This window comes from Hippopotamus amphibius, chromosome 11 (genome assembly GCF_030028045.1).
Source record: "Hippopotamus amphibius kiboko isolate mHipAmp2 chromosome 11, mHipAmp2.hap2, whole genome shotgun sequence".
Lineage (NCBI taxonomy): Eukaryota > Metazoa > Chordata > Mammalia > Artiodactyla > Hippopotamidae > Hippopotamus > Hippopotamus amphibius.
Genome location: NC_080196.1, coordinates 82,314,079 through 82,329,470, shown reverse-complemented (window position 1 = coordinate 82,329,470; position 15,392 = coordinate 82,314,079). Strand labels below are relative to the sequence as shown.

General features: G+C 41.3%; 1 protein-coding gene across 2 annotated transcripts in view; it reads right to left on the bottom strand.

Moving 5' to 3' along the window:
- Window positions 1–15,392, bottom strand: part of PTPRM (protein tyrosine phosphatase receptor type M) — a 720,054-nt gene that overhangs the window by 602,053 nt on the left and 102,609 nt on the right. The window lies entirely within an intron of this gene.

Genomic DNA, 15,392 nt, shown 5'->3' with positions numbered 1-15,392 from the left:
CTTCGAAAGCCATTCTCAACAATGAACAAATTACCTTATAGAAATGCAGCCTTTTGCTCCATGCTGGGGGCCGCCTGAGACCAGAAGGCCATGGTGGATCTGTGTCTACTTACACGAGCTGCTCCAGATAGAAACAGCGGAGAGCTGTCTGGCTGCCTGTCGCCTCTGTTCATCTATCACAATTCAGATTTGACTTTGGCTGACATGAAATTCCACAGCTGTTAATAAAAGATCCTGATTGTACCCATTGGACAATTGTACCCTCTCTGATTTCTGCTGATACTTGACCAACAAACAGTGTCCAATTCATATGGTACAGTCTAAGGTACCCGAATGTGAAAAATAATAGATCTGCCAATTATTTAATTGCTCTGTTTGTGGTACAATGATAAAGGATAATGATTTATCACCATCGAGGTAAATAAACCCTTCTTAGGAAAGCATGTTATTTAAGTAAAAACACTGAGTATAAACCACCCATATGAACTAAGAAAATGATTTTTTAAAAATTAACAGGTACTTGCTACTAATTATAACCTTAATGAGGGCAATAAATAAGAATCAAGCCAGGAAAGTAAATTCACACAGCGGGCATCACTGGTTGCTTATTTTCTGACACTGGTCTGTGAAGTTTTTAGTAGCTCGCTCTTACATTTCAGGTTCACACTCATACTGCTCACCCAATTCCCTCGTGTAAGAACAGCACACATTAGCATCGCTGGTCTGTCCTAGGCCCCCTATGCTTCAGGATGCTAAAAGGAAACAGCACACCGTGTGTGCTCTCAGAGCCTGGGGCCAGGCACTGAGCTCTGTGCTGGGAGCACAGGGTGCAGAGTGGGATGGTGTGAATCCCATTCAGATTTCTGATACTTTTTAAACATAAGGCACACTGTTTCCTTGTCTGTCCTATGCATTGTTATGACGATTAGGTGAGCACGTAAGCCATTTGCTTAGCACAAAGCCTGGTGCTCAGAATGCAATGATCTTGTGCTTGTGTTTCCTTTTTCCTGCCCCACAAGTTCTCGGTCCTGACCACTCAGGTACCTGTACTTTGTGCCACAACCCTGCTTCATCACTTACTGGGAAACCTCACACATGTCACCATCTCTCACTTGTCTCAACTCGTAACTAAGCTCAGGAGTTGTCACCTGCCCCAGAGATAGGTTGTTGGAAGAATCAAAGGGGATAATTTATGTGAAAGGTTTGCAGTTTACAAAGGATGGTCATATTGCTGACGGCGGCATTCTTGTGCAGCCTGCACACGTCAACATCATTTTCTATATGCCATCCAGCTGGGTGAGACAGGGTTACAAACCAGGAAACCACAAAGCCCAGATGGGTGGACAAGTAATTCCAGAAGACCTGCCTGGAGAAACAGTCCACAAAACGATAAGACTTTCCTCATTCCTTTCAGATCTAAGGTCAAGTCAATGAAAAAGTGGGTGGCCATAAGTACAGCCCCAGAGCAGGCAGGATTTGCAGTTTTGAAGTATTTGTGGAGTGTTTCCTATGTATGAGGGGCTTTCCTGGGTAGGGAGAAAATCCAAGAGCTGCCTCAAAGACAGGGATGAGGGGTTGGGGCCACCCCAGGTTCAAGAGCCATGTGGATCACAGGTCCTGCAGCACTGGGTGGCCGTACACACTCAGTGTGGTTGGGTATGAGGCCTCTTTCCAGACCCTGGAGTCCAATCTGTCGTGGTCCGAGGTCATACCGCACAGAACTCAGGTACAGATGCCAACCTGCTTCTTGTTTAACTTCTCCTCTTTCCACTAATCCCTGTCCGGTCGGTTTTCAGATTAATCTTACTCAGATCAAGTCACCAACCTGCTCAAAAGAGTCCAGTGGTCCCCCTATTGCCTTTAAAGTCTAAATTCCTTACTCTATCAATGGTATTATACAATATAGTAGATGGTATAATATTATAGTCTACTAAATATTACTAATATTGAAGTCTACTAAACACATAATATAGTAAAATATTGTGTTATACTATATGATATTTCCCTTCTCTTTCTTCTGAATCATCCTTGCAGATTCCATACCCAAAGGCATGTAAACATGATTCCTATCTGTCCAGCACAGTGCTTACACAAAATACATTTCCATCAAGCATGTTGAGTGTGTAAACGCATCTTTAACTCTTTCCTGGAATTTATTATTTCAAATTATAAAAGCTTCATACTTAATCTGTCTTTCACAGACTAGGTTGTAAGCTACATAAGGACAGGATATCCGTCTAATTCATTCCTTAATTCCTCATAGTAGCTAATAAAATGGCCTGTGTATTACAAACATTTAGGAAATACCTATTCAGTCAGTGTTAAATGTGGAATAGATTGAGAAACTGATTTCCAGCCTCGTACCCTAAAATCACAGCATTTTAGACCAAGCCTCTTGTATTCTTAACCTACTCAATATCCCATGCTTATTAAGTTTATTCCAAAGTATAATGCAGAAAGACAGAGGTATCTTTAAGTATTTAAAATTATTTTAAATTACAGAGCATTTGTAGTTTTGAAGTCCTGGTACTGTAAATCTAAAAACAGAATGAATAAAAATCAACATTAAAGATGTATTCACTCATTGGCAAGTAAACTTGGAAATATCTCAGGATATTATTAACTTGTGGTTTCGACTTTGTCATTTTAGGGTTGTATCATTTCACAATTTGTGCTTATGAATTATTCAAGTCAGGCTATGGTAAGAATAAAAGATGGAAACTGTCCGGGTCTGTCCAGAACAGCACAGAAAGCTGGAAGTTATCTCTGAGTCCCATTGAAATTTCCACTGAATTCAGTCATGCTGGGCCCACTGACAGGAGGAAGAGGAGAAACAGTTTTTCCTCCCTCTAAAACTTAAATTTTCTTTCAATTTGCCATTCTCTTCCTGGTATCCATTATTTCTCAATGAACAGATCCCCCCGAAACTCACCATACATAACTAAATTTAAATAGAAGGAGTCACAGAGGCTCATTTAATAACATACTGGCTCATTTAAGCTTGATTCAAGTAAGCAAGTTAGGCAAAACTCGATACATCAATTACTTACCTATAATCAGGAAACTTACTCTGATCATTGTATTTTATTCACACTGAGAATTATAAAGCAGTGTGTTATGCTTACAGAAGGTGACAGCATGAACAATTAAAGAGGAGAGTTTTGGTGTTTTCTATTTTTCTCCAGCAATGTCCCCCAAGCACATCAACTCGCCATCTGCACTGTATGGATTAGATAACCATGACCTTCATTGCACTAAACATGTGCCCTCCACTCTCCTGAACCTCCAAGGAGAGTACAATCAGGCCAAGACAATACGTGACCCCTTCCACATCTACATGTTCAGATTTATTGAGGAAATTCTGATACAAGTAGATTGTAAAGAAAGTAGTGAAAATACAAACACTATTACTGAACTTGCTTTGACTTAGCTGAAAGTCAGAAAATACTCCAAGGAAATCACCTTTGGCTCACATTGTTAAAACACACACACAGAATTTTTTTAAAATAATTATTTATCACACAAGTTTGTGTCTTTGTACATATTCACAACCCTTTTATTTTATTTATTTATTTATTTATTTATTTTATTGGCTGTATTGGGTCTTCATCGCTGCACACAGGCTTTCTCTAGTTATGGTGTACGGGCTCCTCATTGTGGTGGCCTCTCTTGTTGTGAAGCATGGGCTCTAGGCATGTAGGCTTCAGTAGTTGCGGCACATGGGCTCAACAGTTGTGGCTCGTGGGCTCTAGAGTGCAGGCTCAATAGTTGTGGTGCTCAGGCTTAGTTGCTCCTTGGCATGTGGTATCTTCCTGGGGCAGGGATCGAACTCATGTCCCCTGCATTGGCAGGCGGATTCTTAACAACTGTGCCACCTAGGAAGTCCTACAACCCTTTTCAATAAAGAGGATGAGTAGATCTCAAATGTCATACACACCCTACTAACTTTTCATTTAATTTACTAGACTAACACAATGCAACAATTATTTCAGCTTCAGATTACCAAGATTTAAGAAACTAAGCAGCATAAACTTTCTGTTTTAAAACATCTCTACTTAGCTCAAATACCTGGTTCAGCACACAAATTATATTTGAGTTGAATTAAAAGCATACACACACACACACACACACACACACACATATATTTAGGACACTCGCAGCATGTGGGATCTTAGTTCCCGACCAGGGATTGAACCCACGTCTCCTGCATTGGGAGCAGAGTCTTAACCACTGGACCGCCGGGGGGGGGGGTCTCAAAAGCATATTTTATAACATTTTCTTTTTAGGATAAAGGTGACACATGGTTGCCTTCCTCTGTAACAGTCTTCCTTATCCCTAAAACCAAATAACTGTATCTATCATACCTGCTTGGTGTCAGTGTTTGTTGCATTCAGTCCACCAGAAAGTACAGGACTTTCTGGCATGATTCCTCACTAGCTTCATTTCTGTTGTAATATATTTTAAAGGTCATATTTTTATTATTGCATATTTAAGAGATACATATAAAATGATATTATTCAAGAGTTATTCTGAATAATAAAAATGTTCTTCCAGCACCTTAATACTGTTCTATCATGTCCTGAGTTATTTTCTTAGGATACTTAAATAATTTACCTAAGAACATTCCTCCCTTGTGTTACACTGGATACATTTTATATCTTGTTTCCTAAATTAAAAATGGTTTTCTGCAGCATCTCTGAAATTTGAAGTAACCAACAGTACTCCACTGAGTAATATACTAAAACTATGAGTTAACAGTGTGCCTATAAATAGTAGAGGCAAAAAGGAAAAAAATCTCTACATATGAACAATTCATGAGGTCACCACACTCAAAGGAGAAAGTTACAATCACCTTGAGCTATGGGATGTGTATCTCTCTGTCCCTGTTTTGAGGGCTTCGATTCTCCACTCAGATGCTCCATGTCATGGCCCTAGTCTGTTTACAAGATTCCTTGCCATTTTTTTTAAATTTTTTTTTTTATTTTTTAAGCTCTTTATTGGAACATAATTGCTGTACACTCTTGTACCAGTTTTTGAGGTACACCAAAGTGAATCAGCTATATTTATACATATGTCCCCATATCCCCTCCCTCCCGCGACTCCCTCCCACCCTCTCTGTACTGGACCTCTGAGGCATCACCCATCACCGAGTTGATCTCCCTTTGTTATACAGCAACTTTCCACTAGTTATCTATTTAAGAGTTGGTAGTGTACCTATGTCTATGCTACTCTCTCATTTCATGCCAGCTTCCCCTTCGCATTTTTAAAGCTTACCACAGCACAGCTTTTAGTAACTGCACACCTTTTAAAAGTATAATGGCAAAAAAGAATGAAGAGAGGTTATCATAGCTCAGTGTCTCCACAGCTAGCTCAGCATCCATCCCTCTTCCCTACACCCAGGGATATCAGCAGACTTCCACCCTCGGGTCTGGACTCTGTATGTGCTCAGTACCCCGACACTTCTCGAAGCGCTTTGGAGAGTCAGGAAAAACATCGCATGATGAATTCCTCTGGTTACCTAGCCAGAAGAATGAAAGACAGGATTAAGGTTTTACCAACTAAATATGATCTATAAACCTCACATATGATTCATTGTGCCTTAAACTATTCATCACAACATGGAATGGTATGTAAATTTGTGCACTTCAAACTTTTATATAAAGCCTGTGCTAGATATTCTCAAATCAGTGATGGGGAGGGCCAACCTACACAGGCTCTGCTTCTGGGGCAGAGCCCCAGGGGCATCAGGAGAAGGTGGGAAGGCGCACGGAAGGAGAGGCCTGGCATTTTCATCCACAGCCTCCACCCCTGAAGGCTCTGTTTCGGCACCAGCTGAATTCAGCTACTAAAGTCCCAGTTCTTATGTTTGACTCCCTTCGACAGCTGTCTCCAGTCCCAATGGGTAAACGGGTGCTTCCCTGTCCCCTGGTAAGATATCTTAACCTTGGCTTCACCTTTGTAACCAGTTCCTCTATTAAATCCTCCTCCATCATCCATTTTAAAGGTACCTTCTGTTTCTTGCAGAAAGCCTGATATCTTTTCTTTGCAATTCACTTCAACCAGGAAATAGCTCTTTGTCCCATGAATTCTTACTTTATATTCCATGAATATAACATATATACTGGAATTGCCTCAATATCTATCTTATTTTTTTCCATAAAATTATGACATGCTTGAGGACAGGGACATGCCATACTCCTGGTTCATATCTTGTTCAGACTAATGGGTTAAAAAAGAGACTTAATGGATAACTCCTGAAATTACTTTATTCTAGAAGTCTGGGATGGAGTAGTATGCTAATTTGCAACTAGTCACCAAGACGTCCTCCACAGTCACCAGAGCTGAAGGTTTCTTCCCGTGCTGCACAAGCACGGTGCCCATGGGCTGGCCAGGAGCACTGGGCCCTCCTGAGGGATTTCTGCCTCAGCAGCTCTGCATAAATTTGCTCCAGTCCACAAAGTCAAGTTCCCGGAACAAACATATCCGACCAACTGGGCCATAACCAATTGGGCTGCATGCTGCACCCAAAGTAAAAAGCACAGGGTGAGAGATTCCTGGGGCAACTACTGCCCTTTGCGTTCACCCTACAGCACACCCCCAGGATCTGGAAGTGCCAGCTCCTCTCTCCCTAACTTGATTAAGCACCTGCTGCTGACACCTTAGGCATGACATCTTCTCAACCTTCCTCCATCACAGGCTGACCCTGGGATTCTCCTGAATGCGGTCATCTGGGATTGATTTTTCCCCAACACCTGTACCCTGTCCTCCACATTTGCAGGAATAAAGTTAGAAGCCTCAGTCCTACCATGAGGTACACTCACAGGACACTCGGAAAGCACCCTCAGAGGCTTGGGGGTAACACCATCCCCAAAGCTTTTCTGGAAGGACTCTCTCTGTATTTCCAATGCCATCTTTCCTTGGAAGATTCTCCAACATTCCCTCTCCTTTCTTCTAGGGAGGGTAGACTCGAGGACTCTTCTGGCATTTCCTCCCTGTGGAATAAAAGGTCCATAGACAACTGATGGGAACATACTGTACAGCACAGGGAACTCTACCTAATGCACTGTGGTAACCTAAATGGGAGGGAAGTCCAAAAAGGAGGGGATATGTGTGTGTGTATGGCTGACTCACTTTGTAGTGCAGTGGAGGTTAACACAGCATTGTAAAGCAACCACAGACTGATAAAAAAAAAAAAAAGCTTCCAGCAGGGAAGTCACAGTCCTAGGCACGAGAGGGCTGTATCTCTCAGGGGTGCTGCAAAGACCCAGAAACACAGCACCATGCCTCTGAGAAAGAATCAAGCCTCCCCATCTTCTCAGGAAGAAGCCTGCCCATCTTCCCAGGTCTTCAAAAGTGCAACCATGCTGGACAACTAGCCTGAACCAGAGTATGAGTGACAGCTGACAAAATATGATGTCATAATCTCAGTTTGCCTCCATGAAGGCACTTCTGAGGAATTTTTTTCAAGTTTTAAACTCTTATAGCTCCTTCTTTATGCTACATACAAACATAGAAGGTACCTTCAGTAAAAAGCAATTTTAGTCCATCTCCATCACCATAAAATATGAAGCACAGCATTGCTGTCCATTAACGAAATTATCACTCTACATGAACATAAACATCTTCTGTCGCCAATACATACTTCATCATGTTTACAGGTGCATTTTAAATGGAAAGGTAAATTATTCTGGGAAATAAAATTACCATTAGGAAGGTTTCCTAAAGCAATTACAGTAGCAGCGGATTTTTAAATTATCATCTAACAGGCTGCCAATATCAGATAAATTAGAGTAAATCAAAATAAGATTAAATGTGTAAATAATATGTTTCTTAAATTCCACTATAAGTGTAAGTCATTACATGGCAAAGTTTTTATTTAAAATGGAGAACATTCACCAAAAGTATCATTTTTTTAATTTTCCCTGGTGGTTTCATGCCATTACTTTATTTCCTTGTCAGAACAGAATTCAATATTAGATTCTACCTAACTCACCAACAAGCCCCCTTCTGCCTATTTATCCATTTAGAAATCTCATATTTTAAGTATAAAAATTCGATGCTATCAAAAGTAATGATTTGCTCTTCTCAAAATTACATTATCAATATTTAAAACACTTTTTTTCGACCTAACAGTAAAACTGGTCAGTGTCATCCCCAATGCTCCCATTAGAATTTTACTTTAAAACATTTATTACAGGATTAGTTAAGGTTATAAACTAGAAAAAAAATCATTTTGAGTAAGTCAGAAACAATAACCTCATGTTACACCAACTCTTTCTATAGCAGCTTATATTTGTTTTATAAAACAGTTCGAATCTTTTTGAAACTATTACTTCTTTCAGGAGCTTTCTCTTTGATGTCATTAACTTTGTCCTCTTTTTTTTTATCTTCAATCTTAAATTAATTCCCCGGGAAGCATGCAGCTTGTTGGCTGGTTGCAGGGATTAAATATAAGGGTTTATAAAGAAAAGCAGCTTTTGATGCAATGCTATTACAACATGATCACTTACCCATAAATTGTCAGATACAGAGGGTTTTTTATGTGAGACACAAATGTTGTTCATTTTAAAAGCTATTATCATGCAACAAATAGAATGAGGATTATTTTTGTAGTTTGTATTCACATTACAAATAACCGGTGAACATGACTCCAGGACAACAAACAATGATTTCTGCCCCTCGCAGATTTTTTTTTTGGGGGGGGGGGGTCACAAGTTTTCATTGTGATATGCTAAATGGGCCTTTCTTATCCACCTAGTGAAAGGATTTCATTGATATTATGCAAACATGGGGATATGCCTGAAATATTCTAATTTCACGTTAGCTTTCAGGGACTTTTGGGTTTCTGTAATTGAAGACAGCACTCATGTAGCAATAAAAGACCACTTTGTTGAAGGCAAAAGTGTGTTTTTGAAATGACCACCCACTACGTTTTTTTTAGAATAGTTTTTAAGAAAGCATTTTAGGCAAAAAGATTCCAGGGTGAAGGCTGGTTTTCTGTTTTAGGGTTTCTTCCCAGCTACTACTCCCACCTTGCTTGATAACTGCATCCTGCATCCCTTCAAGGTATACCTCCTTCCACCATTGGGTGCAAGCTCTGGGTCCCTGCCTCTCTGGAAAGGTCCACGGGACAGTCTCTCTAGGACTTTCAGTCTTGATTAGTGTGGTGCCCAGAGAGAGAGAAAAAAAAAAATCCCTCTTGTTCCCTGCAGCATCCCTGAAAAGACAGGGCAGTAGTTAGGTAATAAATCTTCCCCCTAAAACTGCTCTGATCTCTCCTGACCTCTATCCTCAGCCCAGGTCTCTGGTCTGCCGCTGGATTCTGTGAGTTTTCTGATGTCCTTACAATAAACTCCTTTTCTGCTTTAAATTAACTGTGGTCCAGTTTTATTGCTTGCAACCAAAAACTCTAACTGATACAGGTGCCCTTCTGTGAGATTATCTCTGTGATAAAGTAACAGACATTGACTCCATTCTAGGTGCTCTTCCCAGACACGAATTATTGCCTGACCTTCCCTGCTGGCCCAGAGGACTCCTTAGGAGGCAAACTCAAAAAAATCAATAGCTTTAGGTGAATTTCTTCCAAGGCTTGCGTTGCTGATTTTCACCCTAGGACTCGGGAACTGATCAACAAGGTAATGCTGCGTTTGCCGATTTATATGAGACCTTCTAATTTATGACCTACAATCTCAATATATTTGTAGGAACCCTGAGTGAACCAGTTCCACAGACTCATTCCCACAATAAAATGAGCCCTGAATTGACCCATGTCTTTGTCTCACCTGTGAGACACGTTAAGAGTCTGCACATATCCAGAGCCCTCAAAGTCTTGAACGATGCTGTCTTTTCTAATAGGTTTCTTCGGGAATCTTTAACTCCCTTTGAGGCGTCAAGAGAATGATTTTACTTTAGCTGAAATTTCTGTCCTCAAATTTCTCAAAACCAAATGAAATTAGCCAAACCTACCGAAATAGGATGTGTACTGGGTCACCGAATGATGGTCCAGGCTGGCGCTTCTTCCAGCAGGGTGCAGATGGAGCCGTGGGTGCGCAGAGATAGCCCTCAGAGGGGTGGAATCCTAAAAATGCACCCACCCCCAGATGCCACACCGTGCAGAACTTGTGAATATGAAGACGTGTCACTCCTGGGATAATTCTCACTGTTAGGCTTATCACCATATGCATGATAACGATGGTGATAACATGTTGATTCCATGTTGTTATATGACACAGCTGACCTTAAGAGTAGGACATTCTAATCTCTGGGTCTGCTCTATCCTCAAGCCCTAAAAGGAGAGGGCTGTCTATTGCTGGTGGCAAAGGGGAAGTCAGAGAGAGTTGTCAGGATGAGACATACGGTGGTCGTGAAGCTAGAGGGGCATAACAAGGAATGCAGGTAGCCTTTAAGAAGCTGAGTGCACCCCCTGCCCGATGCCAGCCAGGAAATGAGGACCTCAGACCAGAGCCACAGGCAACTGGATTTGCCAGCAACACAAATGAGCCTGGAAGTGACGTCTTCCCCAGATCTCCTAGACCAGGACTCGGCCAGGGGACACCTTGATTTCAGCCTGTGATGCCCTGAGCACAGTCAGCCCTCCCAGCCTTCCAACAGAGAAGTATGAGCTAAGAAGTGCCTGGTGTCTTCATCTGCTGAGTCTATGGTTGCTAGGCAACCAGAGAACATGAATACATCCCTGGATCAGGAATACATCTCTGGGTCAGTGAAAGTTGCTTCTCAGACCAGGGCTTCTAGGTCTCTTCCGGTGGAAAAGAAGGCATCTCTAGGAAATCACTGTCCAAGTTCCTCTGCCAATCTCCTACACCCAATCTAATCCTCTAGTTGTCACTGAAGGGGAAGAGATAAAGAGAAGGATGGCAACACTCAAGGAGTGATGCTTCAGTGCCTGGGATGTTACAAGGGCATCCTGGTGGCAAAGAGTACATCCTTCTTTCATGGAAGGAGAAACCAAGCACCCCAGATGTTAGGTGACATAGAAGCTCAAAGCTACACAGCAGTAGATGAAAGTAAACTAGAAACAAGCTGTTCTCTAAACTGGGTTTTTACTGCTGAACGGATCCCAAATAACACTCACTCAAAAACAACTGCAGGACAAGAAGCCACAAGGATGCTAAAGAAACCCAAAGAGCAGGTCTCAGTCCTAGGGCCCTCTGGCCAACACCTCACAATGCCTGAGACAGAAGGGAAAGAGCCCTTCACAGCGCCACTTAAAATGAAAAATCCCAAATGACTTCCCCCAAGCCCATAAGCAAATTATCTCTGAACCTTAAAATTTTGTAATTTCTTATAAATAACTAATGTCTAATTTTAAGCTACACTTTAAAACTAACTTGAAGTCACATATTTCATCAACCCTACAATTACACCACAATGGGTCTTTTTTTGTTTGTTTTTTGGCATCTCTAACAAATAGAGCTGTTGAGATACTTTCCACTGGCAAATGCAAACCAAGGAGACACTGTACCAATCATATAATTGTCCCATATCCCAGAAAAGCTAGAATAAATGAGAGAGAGCTTAATAAAAGTCAGAGAGCAGCACTGAGTGAAATTTAAGATGCTACAGGCTTTTTTATTCCTTTTTTCCCAAGAAAATTTATCATCTTGATGACATAGACCCCACAGCCAAATGATTCCAAGTACAATTGCCAGTTAGTGTGTTTTTTGATGCTGGTTTCTCAATCAAGATGTTTCATGGTTCTTCTTAGACATTCTCTCAAAATAGCTCTATCTGAGATACCCTCCAGCTAGAGTATTTAAGTACGAGGGTCCTACTTACAAAAACAGAAACAGACTCGCAGACATAGAAAACAAACTTACAGTTACCAAAGGGGAAAAGCGGGAACAGATAAATTAGGAGTTTGAGATTAAAGTATACACACTACTACATATATATGTATATATGTATAACAGATAACCAGCAAAAGCCCTCCTATAAAGCACAGAGAACTATACTCAATATCTTGTAATAACCTATAGTAGAAAAGAATCTTAAAAAAAATTATATATATATGAATCACTGTTGTACAACTGAAACTAACACAACATTGTAAATCAACTATATTTCAATTTCTTTTTTAAAAACCACTAGGCAAATTATTTCAGTGATTGGCAAAACTGAAAAGTAAGCCAAATCCAGCTGCCACCTGTTTTTTTAAAATAAAGTTTTAACGGAAAAAATAAATACACATGAACCAAAATAAGGCTAAAACCCTACAGGTTACAAACTGGGCTCAAGAATCTGACCAAAGTGAATTGGAATCCCAGCTCTGCCACTGATTATCTGTGAAGCCTTGAGAAGGAATGACATACAACCTGCTTCCTCTCCTGGAAAGTGAAGATCCTAAGCGGACCAGCAGCACAGGATGTACCAAGTAAGGTGAGCACTTACATAGGGCTCACTAGGTGCCAGGCACGGTTGTCAAGTACCAGCTTGAGAATGTTTCTATTATATTCACAAACTCTCCTCTACAGCCATTGTCACCACACGAGGAGGAATCAGGAGAGGCTTCTAGGGATTTCTCCTCCGGGGTCCCCCATCCCTACATCTGCCCAATTAAACCACAAATATAATCATCTCCAGCCACAGGTAGGCGAGGACCTCATTTTTAGTACATACATGAAAATTCAAAATGAATGTAAAATGAACATAAAAACTTCAGAGTTGTTATGCAAGGAAAAAGTAAGCAAGAACCAAACAGGTGATGTGGCTGGCGGGACTGGCAAGGACAGCCATCGGCAAGGCTGGGCCAATCAGCAACATTTACTAGTTAAACCAGCAATGCACTTGGGAACCACTTCTGAACACAAATAAGCATTCTTTTTCAAAATTTAACACTATTTTAATTCCAAAACACAGGAAGTGAGAGGGCACAGGGCACAGACATGCATCACCCAACCGATGCTAAAGACAAAATTATAAAGCGAGATTTGAGGGCGTCTGACAATAGGCTCCACTTACCCACTAATCAACGATTACAAATTTGCACGTTTAAAAAAAAACTGCTTTCAGCAAAGTCCTATAAAATGTGGGCTTTACAGGCGGACAGACCTTCTACTTTCCAGCTCTGCTTAACCTGGCAAGCTACTTTAAATACCACTAAATCTCGGTTTCTTCAACAACCCTCTCATAGTTATGAGGATTAAATGAGATAAAACATAACAATTAATAAGAAGGGCTCATTAAGTTTATCCATTATTATTACTACTCAGGCAATTCTGAGATTCACATTGAAAAAAGAACTACATTACATCAGGGGGAAAAAAACCTCAAGATGAATTAATTATTTTCTGCACATGTTAACCCTAAGAGAGGTAAGGGTTTCTAAAGCACAGTGGCCAATCTTCCCCCTGAGCTCAAGGATGACCTCTGGACGCAGTTCACACACATGTCCCTCCCCTCGACACCACCAAACCTTCCATGCTGGACTCCAAGGTCCAAACGTGTCTGCACCCTCTAGAGAACAGGTAACGTGGTCATCTCCCATGGGTTGGGCTGGCAGGTTCACTACAGGCTAAGCTACAGGCTGAGAGAGCACCCAGGGCAGAAGCAAGGGTGGCTACTCTTGGGGGGCAGAGGAAGGAAGAGTGACACCCCTCATGGAACACGGCTAGATGAGGGCATAGCCAGTGTAAGATGTGAGGACCAAAGAGAATGAGACATTTCAATATTTTCAAAGATACCACAAAGCTATGAGATAATAGGTATCTGTTCAGCTTTCCGTTATGCAAGCAAAAAAATGCCCATTTTCCCGAAGCACTTTCCACTTCCTAGTCCCTTGTCTAGGTGCATTTGGACAGAGGAAACACACAGAAGTTCTAACACATGGGGACATTTTTCCCACGTCTACTCAAAAACATTATCCCTCACACGTATGTGGTGCAGGCACACAATTCCCTCTGTCGCTACCAGACGACAACACATTTTCATTTTGTGCTGCAACACTTCAAGCATCGATCAATGAAGTCTTCACGACAACACTAAGGCCCTTGGAGAGAGAAACCTGCACCTTGCCCACAGCACACTGCTGTAAGCAAGTCACTGTTCACACGGTTGTTTTTGGTTTAAGGGACAAAAAAGCCATTATCACAAGTCACAGAATCATACACGGTACCATCACTCATGAACCTGCCCCTCCCAGTCACATCTGATGCCTTCAGATGGGACATAGTTAGAATGCATAGTTTCTACTAACTCATACTTCAATAATGGGTAAACAAAGTCTATGGCCAAAGTCAAACATTAACTTAAAAGCTGCATGACTAATTAATGGATCACAGTCTTCCATACTCTTTGTCTGTTTTGTCTATGTTCTTATTTTACTAGAATAGTTTTAGGTTTACAACAAAACTGAGAGCAAGGTGCACAGATTTCCCATTTATTCTTTCCCCCTAAATATGCAGAATCTCCCCCATTTTCAACATTCCCCATCAGAACTGTACACATTTTACCCAGGATGAATCCTCATTGACACATCATAATCACCCAAAGTCCACAGAGTTCACATTACAGGTCACTCTTTTTTTTTTTTTAATTTATGTATTTTTTGGCTGCATTGGGTCTTTGTTGCTGCATGCGGGCTTTCTCTAGTTGTGGCAAACAGGGGCTACTCTTCATTGTGGTGCACGGGCTTCTCATTGCAGTGGCTTCTCTTATTGTGGAGCATGAGCTCTAGCGCACAGGCTCAGTAGTTGTGGCGCACGGGCTTCACTGCTCCACAGCATGTGGGATCTTCCCAGACCAGGGATTGAACCTGTGTCCCCTGCACTGGCAGGCAGATTCTTAACCACTGTGCCACCAGGGAATCCCCACATTACAAGTCACTCTAGGTGTTGTACATTCTGTGGATCTGGAAAAATGTCTAATGACATGTATCCACCATTAAAATATCATACCGAATATTTTCGCTGCCCCCCAAATCGTCTGTATTCTACCCATTCATCTTTCCCTTCACCTCCACCCATGGAAACCACTATGATCTAGCCATTGCCTCCACAGTTTTGCCTTTTACAGACTGTCATGTAGAGTTGACCCTTGATCAATGCAGGGGATAAGGGCACTAATTCTTTGCACTGTCAAACCTTCTACCAAAGTGCCTGTATCACGTTGCTTTCCCACCAGCAATGAATGAGAGTTCCTGTTGCTCCACATCCTCACCAGCATTTGATGTTGTCAGTGTTTTGGATTTTGGTAATTCTAAAATGTGTACAATGGTAACTCACTCTTGGTTTTTGTTTTTTGTTTTTTTTAATTTTATGTAAGGTATTTATTTTTTTTTAATTATTTATTTATTTATTTAGGCTGCAGTAGGTCTTAGTTCCAGCATGTGGGATCCTTTGTTGCAGTGTGCAGGATCTTTAGTTGCAGCATGCACA